This window comes from Vigna unguiculata, chromosome 1 (assembly GCF_004118075.2).
Source record: "Vigna unguiculata cultivar IT97K-499-35 chromosome 1, ASM411807v1, whole genome shotgun sequence".
Taxonomy (NCBI): Eukaryota; Viridiplantae; Streptophyta; class Magnoliopsida; order Fabales; family Fabaceae; genus Vigna; species Vigna unguiculata.
In genome coordinates, this window is record NC_040279.1 from 36,331,279 (window position 1) to 36,343,740 (window position 12,462).

Here is a 12,462-nt window from a genome sequence, read left to right on the forward strand (position 1 = left end):
CACGGATCGTAATTGGTTTATGAAATCACAACTATAATGACGTGGTGAATCTATACTAAATTTTAATTGCAACACAGAAGAAACTTGATTTAGTGGGTAAATATTTATTCTGGAAACTTAACTGGTATAGTAGGTGGCATAATCAACTCAAATTCTTACACTTGCAAAAATAAAAAAGTTGCTCAATCACCTTTTAATGGTTAACTAACACAGTTTCGAGCTTGAGTTAATGAAACAGATCGAATAAGAAGAGCTGTACACCCTAAGAGTTAAATAATTTCAAAAAGCATCTTTTCTCTGAACTCTCTACATATTTATGTGCCTCTCATAACATATGCATGCTTAACATTCTAAATGAAGTAATACATGAGATTAGACCAAGTAAGTACTCCTCACATGGTAGTGCATGCGTATTTCCAACTCAGACCTGCCATATGTGCCTTCATGGATGTTCTTAATTTCCAGCTTGAAGTTTCATCCGCCGCAAGGAGAGATATGCCAAAAGACGGTAACCAAAAACCATGGCTAGCAGAGCAGCAACCTCTGTGAATCCACTGTCAAGTGTGATTCCATTTATGGTCTGTGTAATTTGGTTATATTGAACCTTAAGCAGAAGTTTATACGTATGGTAGTTGAAGGAGAGGTAGCGAATCCAAGATATGAATATGGGGACTTTCTGTAAAATTTAGAAAAGTCAGTTATTAGGAAAATTTAAATGAAGTTTCTCATATTCGTTGTTAAATGATAACATGTTTTTACAGTTCAATAATTAAAAGAGAACATGTTATGGGGCTTGTGTCATTGTGTCAGGAAATGAGGATTTTGGGTTCATTGAACTTTTTTAATTAAATTTACCTGCACAAAAAATCCTCCAGCCAGCATGAAAGTCATTACAGTTACTGAAGCCAAAGTTGTTGCCCTTTTCAAGTCCATTAGTGTAGCCCCAATTGCAAGTCCAAGTCCCTGTTTCACAACCAGTTGCAATTATAATTATGTTACCTTGGTTTGTGTTACTTGCTCAGTAGTTGAATTATAAAACACAATGCATACCTGAGCTGCTATGATGCAGAGAAAAACTGTAAGAATACTAAGGAAAAAACGCCCTGCACTGAGTCTCAAACTGGCCATGAAATAAACAACAAGGAGGAAAAAGACTGGTAACACCAGGTCTAGTAGAAGGTCACTTGTAGTTCTAGCCAAAAAATATGCACTTAGTCTGTACATATCCGTTGTTCGTTCCTTAGTCAGCATGGCCCTCTCTTGAGGAAATGTGAATATTGCAGTGAAGACAGGAAAAAATCCCCAAAACACAGCAATAAAGAAGAGAAGTCCGGCCTGCAGTGAAGAACGAAAATGTTAGCTTAGAATATGTTAATGTTTGATGTTAGAGTCTGATTATGGACTTTACTCCTTTGGCATTTCTTTATGATCCAAGAGTAGCGATTTAGGAGGTTTTCGATGGAAATAGTTTACCTGATCTTGCAAACCTTTTGGGTTGTTAGCATCTGATTGCCACCAAAGTAATCCTAAGATGACTGCAGTGGAAAGAACTTGGGTAATTCTCAACCAGCTAAAATAGTCATGCTTCCTCTCTTTGAATCCTCTTGAAAACAGTATAGAAAATTGCTCAAACCAACTTGCCCCCACTGTCTTTTACAAGAATAAATTTTAGACTTCAGTTCTTCGTCAAGAGGGACTGGAAGCATTAACTTTGTCTTCTCTATTTCTGCCACTCGAGAATCATATGCCTCTTCCAGATACTTTGGTAAAGTTCAAATGCAATTAGATATGTGAAAATTTTGCTCACAAGTCTTTTTCCTAATTAAATGAAATCAATCAAAATTAACAATACCTCTTGTACAACTGAAACAGACGGTTTGTCATTGCAAGTATCAACTTCAGCATTTCCCATCTGCACTCTATCCTTTAACTCTGATGGTACAGAAATATCATTCACATTTCCATTTGCAAGGTCTAACAAAAACTCTGCTGGGTTCATGGTAATAAGGGGTGCACACCCTATAAACTGAAAATAGTCCATTGCTTCAGATGCTTTTCCAAAGTAAAGCAAACTCCCTTTTCCTAGAAGGATCAACTTATCAAATTTATGGAAGAGTCTGCTAGATGGTTGATGGATTGTTATCACCACGGTTTTTCCTGCCTGGTACAAAGACAATGTTTAGCTGTGATAAAGATTTGAGTGATAATGAAAATATCTAACCAGTTTTGCCCTAACATTTTACAGACTTGGAGATAGAGCATATAAGGATCCTTTAATCTAAAAAGTATTTTTTGTTTCCTTAAACATATAAAACAGTGAAAGCTATTTTATTGCTTTGAAAAAATCAGATAAAAATTTAGAATTTGTAGCTAAATATTAAATTACAGGATTAAAGTAAGAAAACAAACATTCCCCAATTGTGACTAAGCTCAGGGCGGCCTTGTCAGTTGTTACCAAAGCGTGCATCCAAGTAAATATTCCTGTGGATAAATTCAAAATGGACAAAACCACATTCTAGACATCTCGTGTCATGAGTTTAATGACCAACAGTGCCACTTACATGTACCGTCAGTGTGATGACACGAATTTAGTTTGTAAAGGGTGCTATCATCAAGATGGTCAATTAAACTCATTAGTACTACCAGGCTTAAGACCTAAATATGTAAAACTTAGAAAGCATAATTGTTTTTGAGTTATCTAAGACTTTTTCATTTGATATAATGTTTTTAAACTCGAAGGGATGAATGAGAACAAACACCTCTGCTATGTCTTGTAGCAATTGAACTATCCTTAAAGCTGTCGTAGAATCCAAACCAGAAGTTGGTTCATCAAGAAATAGAAGAGAAGGGTTGATTATGATTTCACTGCCAATACAAACCCTCTTCCTCTCTCCACCAGATACTCCTCGAACATACGAACCTCCTATCATAGTATCTTGGCACCTGTTTTCATACACCTAAATTATACTGATTGATTTTACAATTAATATAAAATATTGATCACTTACAAGGGCTCATAGTCCATATTAAATTTATCACAAGGCTATATTTTCACCATGCTTATGCTCTTTCGACGATTATGACTTTTACCTCTCTAATCCCAGCTCTTCGATGACATCTAAAGCTCGTTTTTCCTTTTGCTCTTTCGTTAGTATATTTGGCAATCTTAAGCGAGCAGCATACGTCAATGTTTCTCTAACAGTAAGGTGAGGAAACAGAACATCGTCTTGTGTCACGAATCCAATCCTGCAAAATGCATACTTAGTGTCACTGTGGTATCAACTAAGATAACATTTTTACATGGTCTAAGACAAATATAGTGTCTGTCAAAGATTAAAAAACATTCTGACTTTCTTATTTTTCAAAATTGTGTGGGCTATCACGACCACAGCTTCAATCTCATAAAAAAAATTATCATAAAAACAACTTTGATTGTAAAAAACTCGGAATTTTCACCTACATTTATATTTGTCTCGTTAAGAATCCAATCTGTGTTTTAAGTATTCCCGGTTTCACTATTAATAGTAATTAGTAGGATTTTTACCTGCTCTTTAGAAACTTGGAATAAGGTTGATCATTGTAAGTGATAGAGCCACCAATTGTGGACTGAATTAACCTTCCTCCTAGCAGATTTAACAAAGATGTCTTTCCACTTCCTGATGGACCCATCAATGCCAACACTTCCCCAGGATTAACAGAACCAGTGATCCCCTTCAATATATCCTTTTCCTTAGTTGTAGTTATGCCTTTAATCACTACCTTGTAGGTCACGTCGGTGAACTGCAGATTTCAAAATAAGAACTTATCTAATTTAGTTGGATGCATCACAAACACAGTAAAACATTAAATAAAGCACAAAATAAGCTCAATGCACGAAGGCATTTTTTTCATCAAAAAGTTTGTCTATCTTTTCATACTCATACCCTTCTTTCTCAGCCAAACCATGTTATTAAGCCTCACATATAGCTAAAGCCTCGAAGCCAGAAAGGTTCCAATCTTGAACCTAGGTCTTTCAAGCGTTTCGAAATAAAACTAATTTGTTGATGCCCTGTAGGAGGCATCAAAAAAGAAATTCAGGAAAAGTTTAGTAACAAGTTAGCTAGTATATGCTGTTCTTGTATCTGCTGTATTACTAATCATTTATCTAGTTAACTAGAAAGAAGGGGTAGTCTTGTACATTGGCATCACATGAAATGAAACTTTGTACAAGACTGAACCTGACCATGCTATATTGATAGCCATGTAACAATGTTCTATTGGTAGCGTTGATCGCTAAATGAATCTTCACCGTTGCCTGCCCAAATACATATACAGCACTAAATCAAACTCATGCTCTGTTGAAGGTTTGAACAGTAGTACCGGCAGTGGTAGGTGCAGGCAAGGAATATTGAAGAGGAACATGCTAATTTTCTATACATAAAATGTATATTACCTTCAGATATATTGGCAGAGTATGTTCCGTCTGAAACTTAGGCTTATGAGTTCTGGCTTCAATATCCTCCGCTGCAATATACATAGTAGCACCTTTTTACACAAATCACAATGAGGGAAATAGAATGTCCTTCATGCAAGAGCACCAAGCAGTTAATTAGTAGGTAGCTTCACTTAGGGAAGTTGTGTGCAATATATTAGAAAAATGCATTTTTATGATAGGGTTTGCTTGTGAGGACAAAAATAATACTAAAGATGATTTTTAAGACCGTACGCAGGGATGCCCGAAGAAGTTTTAGAGGGATCATATCATTTGTAATACATGATTCCTAGAAATTAAGGCATACAGGACAAGTTAGACCTGACAAAGTAAGTAAAACCAACTCAAGGGCGTCGTGAAAAGAAAGTCAAGCCAAAATTTAATGCAGGGGCCCAAGAATGAGACAGTGTACTCTCCCACAAAAAAGGAAGACTGGGTCCAGGCACAACCTAGCTAGTCAACAAGTTATAAAGATGGTCATATCCCCCATTGTAGTTATAAAAGATGTGAACAAGATAGTCAACAGGTTTGGAAAAATAAATATATGGTGATTCTAATTATGTTTCAGTTTGTGGCAAAACATCAGAGTTTGACTGGAATGTAGGATTATATAATTTAAACAATTGGATACACATCATAATTATGTCTTTTGTTTAAACTAATCAGACTAATTCTGTTTCACTTTAACACAAAGAGAAACGTAGTAATTAATCAAATATATATCTGCTACGTCACTGGAGTTTAAATAATTTGAAAAAGATCTAAAATTTTGTTAAAATATAAAGAATCATGTTTTAGGCGTCAAAGTTCTGGACGAAAAATTAAGTCAATGTGAAATTAGTTGATTAAAAAACAGTGGGTCGATGCTAGAGTGTAAAATATCAATAATGCTTTTTAAACGAAGGTTACCCATTTTGAACATATTCAAGAATTTAAATTTGAGCAGTAATCATGTTCAAGCAAACGAAAGAGTACCATAATGAATCGCACGCCATGGAGAAAATACACGTACTGGGAGAATGCATGAAATGATCATTATCATAATTAATTAGAACGCCATTACTGTGTAGGTATGTGGATAGGGGGACCATTATTGGGTAGGTGCCAGTTGCTCATAAAGACAACTGCACTGCATGCCTAAAAAAAAAAAAAGACAACCAAACTATAGGACATATACCATTATTTCCGGTTTGGGGAATAACTGAGTCAACTTGTTTGAATTGGACCGCTACTGCAAATAGATTTTAGTTGGCTTGGATTAGACCCGACTAAGACAAGTCCACGTAACTGAAAATAGGTAGTCGAGTAAGACGTAACACTACCACAAGTCAAGAGAAGAGAGGTTCGTTTAACTTACGAGGGTGATATTCAATGATATTTTTACTAGGAAGCATAATCGTATTGACACCTGACACAGACACGCCAAAAAAAAAAAACTAATAATCATTATATAGGTTGAGGAAAAAATAATGTTCTGTGGATGTTAAACCGTTTAGCGATATAATATTATTATCTGTAGATTATTCTTTTACATTGCTTTCGTTTATAAATGATATAAAGTGCATATACTAACATGTGTTATATTTTTTATTTTTCTATCAATAAATGTGTAGAACCAATGTATGAAATTACAAACAATGATGTTTAAAACAGTTTCAATTTTCGACTGTATTTTAAACCCAGTTATTTCATCTTTCACTACATGATTGGTTATGTTAATCAAAATGTTAAGCTATGAGGAAAAAAGAAGACATCTTTTTACACTATATTTATTTATGATTTAGAAGGGGTAAAAAAATTATATAGCACTTATTTTTCATATAACATCTATTTATGTATTTTATTTATCATTTGTCCAAGTCAATAAAATATAGATCCTTATAGTTTAATTTTACTCTCTTTTTTATTTATTTCCTGTTTGTTTACTTATTATTCAAACAAAGTGGGAATGATTGGAAAGGAACAATATTAGCTTCATTTTGCTTCCTTCTAGTACTAATGCGGCAATGCCCGCCAAATTATGTGAATCACAAGTTCGTTTCGCTCGATGTACTTTCCTGTGACCGTTTTAACTTTGTGGCTGTTATCCACTTCATTAAGAAAAATTATGCTTTAACACAGTATAAAATAAAATATACTTTATAACCCATATTAATAATATACATTAAAATATAAAAAAAAAAACTAATTTTGATATGTTGAATTATCAAATGGAGTATAATTCTGAGAAGTGTCACAATATCATCTCTCATTAATTAATACGCTTGATATGGGCGTTAAAAAAATCCTTTTACTTCCCAAATTTTTTACGCATTGTACTCGATAGTATAAAAGGAAACACTCATATTTGGTAATATCATATATAAATCAGATTAGCTAGCTATGTTGAACGAGAACCTATTATTCTTCAACAAAAGCACGTTTGATTAATAGCATTGCATTAGAATATAATTATCATAAATCTAAAATATAATTTATATATTAAAAAAATATTTATTTATCAATGAATTTTAAAATTATAGTACACATTTATATTAAAAAAATACTTATATGTATTATAAATTTTAGTCATAAAAAATAAATATTGATATTTGACGTTACAATACAAAAATATACTTACCCAAGCTTATTAAGTATGTTGTCAATAAAAAAAAAAAATACTAATAGTACAACAAAATTAAATATTTGTATAAGACAATGTCAGTTTAAATTTTTTTGTTTAAATTAAAATATTAAGACTGTAAAAGAAAAGCAACACTTCTTCATTTTTGTCACCACACAAAACTTACGCTTCGTTCGGGATGCACGCACATAGCCATTTATGGAAAAGAAAAACAACGAATCACCAATGTGAACAATAATTGAGATTCTGGAGAGAAAACTGAATTAATTAGGACCTTGATTATCTTAAATTATAATTATCTCATATAGTGAAATTTAATAAAAATCTAGGATCCCATTCGTATTATCACATATATCATTCTATCATTATAATTTACATATCAATAAAGAGCATCCCAAAATATTTCTGTGGTTAAGGTAACGACAAAGAAGACAGTTTATTTTATGCATTCCTATCCGTTCGTTCTTAAAGGGACGGAAATTAAACTCAGACGAAAACGTAGCTTATCACACTCGTGAACATTTTAGAAAGGTTACATACGAATATTGATCACGAATAAGAAAAAGTGACATAATTTTAACTTAAAAGGCAATTTATTTTAAAGAAAGGAGGGAAGATTTTTAAATTCACAAAAATGATATTCCTAATTATTATTACTAGATTATATTCAAAGATAAGTGTGAATTTGTTGATGAAACTAAAAATAGAATAATGAATCAATGCTTACGAGTTTGAGAATTTACTTACGGATATCTTCGTCGCTGAAAGGTTTTGAATCGGCGATTTCATCGGGAGGGAGAGTGAAGCCAGTGAAGGAGAATGAGAGGCCCAAACTGGCGCTAGAAGCACGGCTCAGAGCCACGCCGCTGCCAACCTCATCCACATCCACCTTCAGCTGAGCGCTCCTCGCCCTCCTTATGTGCGTGTTTCTTCCTCCGCCGCCACTCGGCGAGGCCGCCGTCATCCTCTTGCTCGATTTCCTCGACAGCACTCCGCCACCCTCTGCCGACGGGGGTGATTTCACACTACTCGTCGCCACCATCTCCGCCACATCCTCCGATTTCGTTCTCGCCAAGCCGGATGAAATTGCATTTTCCATGCTCATCGCCACTGTATATATCTGTCGATTAAATTGAGAAAATAGTTAATTAAATAAACAATTACAATTATACCAAAAATACGAAGTCATGTGAACCAACATACTTATTTATCCATATATTGTACATTCTCTATGATCTGTTCATGTTGAGGAATCTGATTTAGAATAAAGAAATTTGCGAAACTGAGATATCAAAGAGGATTTCTTGTAGGAGAAGATTGTTTGACATGATAAATTGAATAATTAAAGCATGCAAGATGATAAACATGAGAAGATCGTTGCGGATTTTATCTTACCCTAATATTTTCTTTTTCTGAGAAGAAGGAGTAACGAAGAGAGTAGAATGAGAAGACACCGCGTGAGATGAAATTCGCGGGATGAGTTTATACAAATTACTGGCATAACAAGAATGTGGAGTATTCAGTCTTTTTATAACACAACAACGGCCACTTTAAGAGACGCGAAGCAAAACTACTAAAATACCCTTCTTTTTTGTCACTAATATCAGTTGGTCCAGGTCTTCTTGATACACTGAAAATGTTGATTATGGTGATTGGTGAAGAGAGTTTTGCAATGAGTTGTAATATGATCATAAAAGTTACCCTCACACAATTCCTGTTGTTACTCCATTAGCCACTTTTTGATGTTATAATAACTCCCTGTCTTTTTTTTAAAAGAGAGACAATAATAGTTAAAAGGTTAAAAATGTTTTCGTTTGAATTTATATTATTCATTAAATGTTTCCTGATTGACTTTGGAAATTTTTCTTTGGTTTAAATACTTGTTTCTTTTTATTCAATTTGAATTTTTGTCCTTTTTATTAAACACGTGTCCTTTTTACTAACACAATAAATAATTAACGTGAAATAATTAACGCGGTCAAGTATTACCAAATTAAATCAAATTTAATTTTTATATATATTTATATTAATATTTTAATTAAAATTTACATGTTTTTAATTTATAGTTAAAGTCCGTTTAAAACTACAACAAGAAAATTTAAAGAGAGAGGTACCATGATTGATTAAAATTTTAAGAGGTTAAAATTTTCATTATAATTTTAAATCAACAAAATCTTAAATCAGAAATATTTAAAAAAATATAAATTTTAATAAAAAAATTAGTATATTATTTACATAAATATTAAATTTGATATTGATTTATCATCTAAAAAATTGAGACCAAATTAAAAAATTTTGATAAATGTAAAAATTAAATTGATTAATTTTAATACGTCCTTACATGATATTGTGTTGATTTAACATGTAGATATTTCTTTTTTAAATAAAAGAAAAATTATATAAAACAAAAAATCAGAAATTAACAAACATCATTCATTTTTTATTAATTATTTAAACGAAGTTAATAAAATAATTAAATAAAATAAAATTGATAAAAATTTGAATTAAATTAAAAAAACATTAAAACTAGATTAAATAAACTTAACGAAAATATATAGACAAAATTAGTATTTATGCATTTTTCTTTTATAACGAAAAAAGAATTAGAAGTTAAATTATGAGAAAAGGTAATGGCAAACAAGACATTCTGGAATTTAAAATGTTATCCCATGCTCAAACCACCACCTAGGTACATGTTTAATTCAAATAATAATATTCAATCAATTATCCAGAATCATAATTGATCTAATAAGGTCAAAACTATTTACAAATAATTTATAAACAACGAATTGCTAAGATAACATTTCTCTTACCACCATTTATAAAACTTCTGATCTACAGTGAAAATTTTCAAACAGGGACATCCTTCTTCAGTTGAACCGGAGAAGACTCTAAATAAAGTGTGGAGTATGCAGAAACAACAGAAAGAACAATTTCACTGCACTCGGTATATTTAGATAAAACTTTAGAAATTTAAAAAACTTCTAATCTTAAAATAATGATTTTCTTTTTCACGTTTTGTTTTGAAATTCAATGACGTACATTAGAATTCCCAGGTATCAAAACATGTTTTTAACTTTTCTTTAAGTACGGCCCTATCTCGTCTTTCATTAATTAATTCTCAAAATTCATTCTGTACTTTTTCAATCGTGTATTTATGAAAATGCGAAAAAAAATAGTATGTTATAATTTTAGGTTATAAATTATGCATAAAACAATCAAATATTAACTCTTATTACAAAAAAAAAGTGAAATTATTAAAATTGTTCTCTCAAGTCATAATCATAAAGCAGGTATTCATATTCTTTCTTTAGAGACCATTAATTATAAGATTGATTGATTGATATATTTGAAAGGTTTCAAAATGGAGTGCTCTTATTAGCGAAAACAGAGTGATATGCAAATTATAAAGTTTATTACAAATGAATTTGAATTTCACAATGGACAATTAAAAGAATGATAATGCACTGAGAACGATAATGTGAGTGAGATATTATATATTAAGGTGATAATGCTGTAATTGAATTGTACATACTATGGTGTTCATTATCGTGACATGCAGGAAAATAAACAAAAATCAAAGTTTCAATAACAATTTCAGGGACAGAACTACTTAAAGACTTGGATGCCCCCCATTTTTTACGTCAAATTTTGTTAATATGCGTATAAATGTTAATTAATTTTATTAAGATATTTTGGTTATAAAAATAATATCATATATGCATCAGATTTTTATTTTGTCAAAATATTTTTTCATATACACAATTGTGGAGATAGTAATATATGTTTCGTATTACTTGTGAGATTCCAGTAATTTAATAAGAACACGGGGTTTAAACCAATACGTGTAAATTTAAGAAAATAAGCAAAATATCATGTTATAATTTGGAAATTGTTTTTTTAAATCATAATATTGTCACGATACTTGTTTCTCTCATACTTCCCAAAATTGAAAGTAAATAATACAATATTATAACAGTTTATTACTGTTATGATCAAGTGACATTGTTGGATTTTTTTATATTTGAGGATTTATTTGACGTAAGATTTGTAAAAATGGATTTGTTTAATATTTTTTTTTTGTCAAATGGAGTTAAGTTGTCGACATTATAGGTGAAGTCATCTTTCACCCAAATCAGTTTATGTTTTTTATATAGGAAAGCGAAATCGGTTGCAATGGTGACGATTTCTCATTGGAAACAGCATGGAGCACAACGACTTCAATATACCATTTAATGGAAATTGGCTGCAATAGTGACGACTTCATATCGGAAACCGTATGCTTTAATACCGACTTTGCTTTGTCCAAAAATGCTAACAAAGGCACGTGTTGCTGCAATCTACATTGCACAATTCATGTTCATAGACACGGGTTCACACACACAGAAACTGTCTTGTGTAGGGATGACTTTGCTTGGGTGGAGGACGACTTCATCTGTAATATCGTCTTCTACCGTGACAACTTGACCCAATTTTAAAAAAGAAAATTGAACGAATCCTATTTACTAATTTATGATCAAATTGACCCTGAAATACAAAATAGTTCATTGTTAGTAACATTGTTAGCTTTGAAACAGTCATAGGTCTTCATTTCTAAACGATATTTAAACTGTCTTAAGTTTCGACTTTTAAATTATGTGAAACTATTGGATGCATCGTGAACATTCATTTCAACTCACATTTTCTTCTTTTTATTCTAAATTAGAGTATAAGATTATCAAAGGTGAGAATGACATCATGGTGAGTAATTTGTTTGATATCGTTTAAGACATCATTGACCTTGCATTGCCGACCATGTCTGCCGTACACGTATTGAAACTGAATAGGTTTTCAACATTTCCCATGAAAATCGGAGAGTTTTGGACACGACGAGGATGTGTGTGTCGAATGGTTGGAATTTTGATGCCATGCACGTCAAGGACAAGGCTAGCGCTTTTGGTATATATTAATGAAGGTTTAACGTTACATGGGCATGCCTTATCATCACCGATGTGTGTGCTAATCAAGTACACCTAATAATGACAAATGCCACGTTGTTTCACTGAACTTCTGTTGTGTTGGAGGGTCTCTGCATAGCTTGCATCCGATCAACATTACCTGCGCCAGAGGCAATTCCAAGTTTTGGAATTTTTCATAACAAAATTTTCCGTTGTATTTAATCTCGATTTTTAAACGATGAGAAATTTATTAAGTATATCAGAATATTAAAGATAAATATCTGATCTACATATATGTCTGACAGCATTGATGTATATTTTGGCATGCTTTCGTTATCTATGACTGGAAATTTGGTGAAGAGTACACGGTTTCTACGTTGAAAAAAAAAAAGAGGTCATTCTCATGCAGTAATGGAAATTAAGATTGGTGG

The 12,462-nt window shown here is 32.1% G+C and overlaps 1 pseudogene; it reads right to left on the reverse strand.

Annotated features, from left to right (window-relative positions):
• Positions 1-244: 244 nt before the first annotated feature.
• On the reverse strand, positions 245-8,580 carry LOC114173335 (annotated as a pseudogene).
• Positions 8,581-12,462: the final 3,882 nt, after the last annotated feature.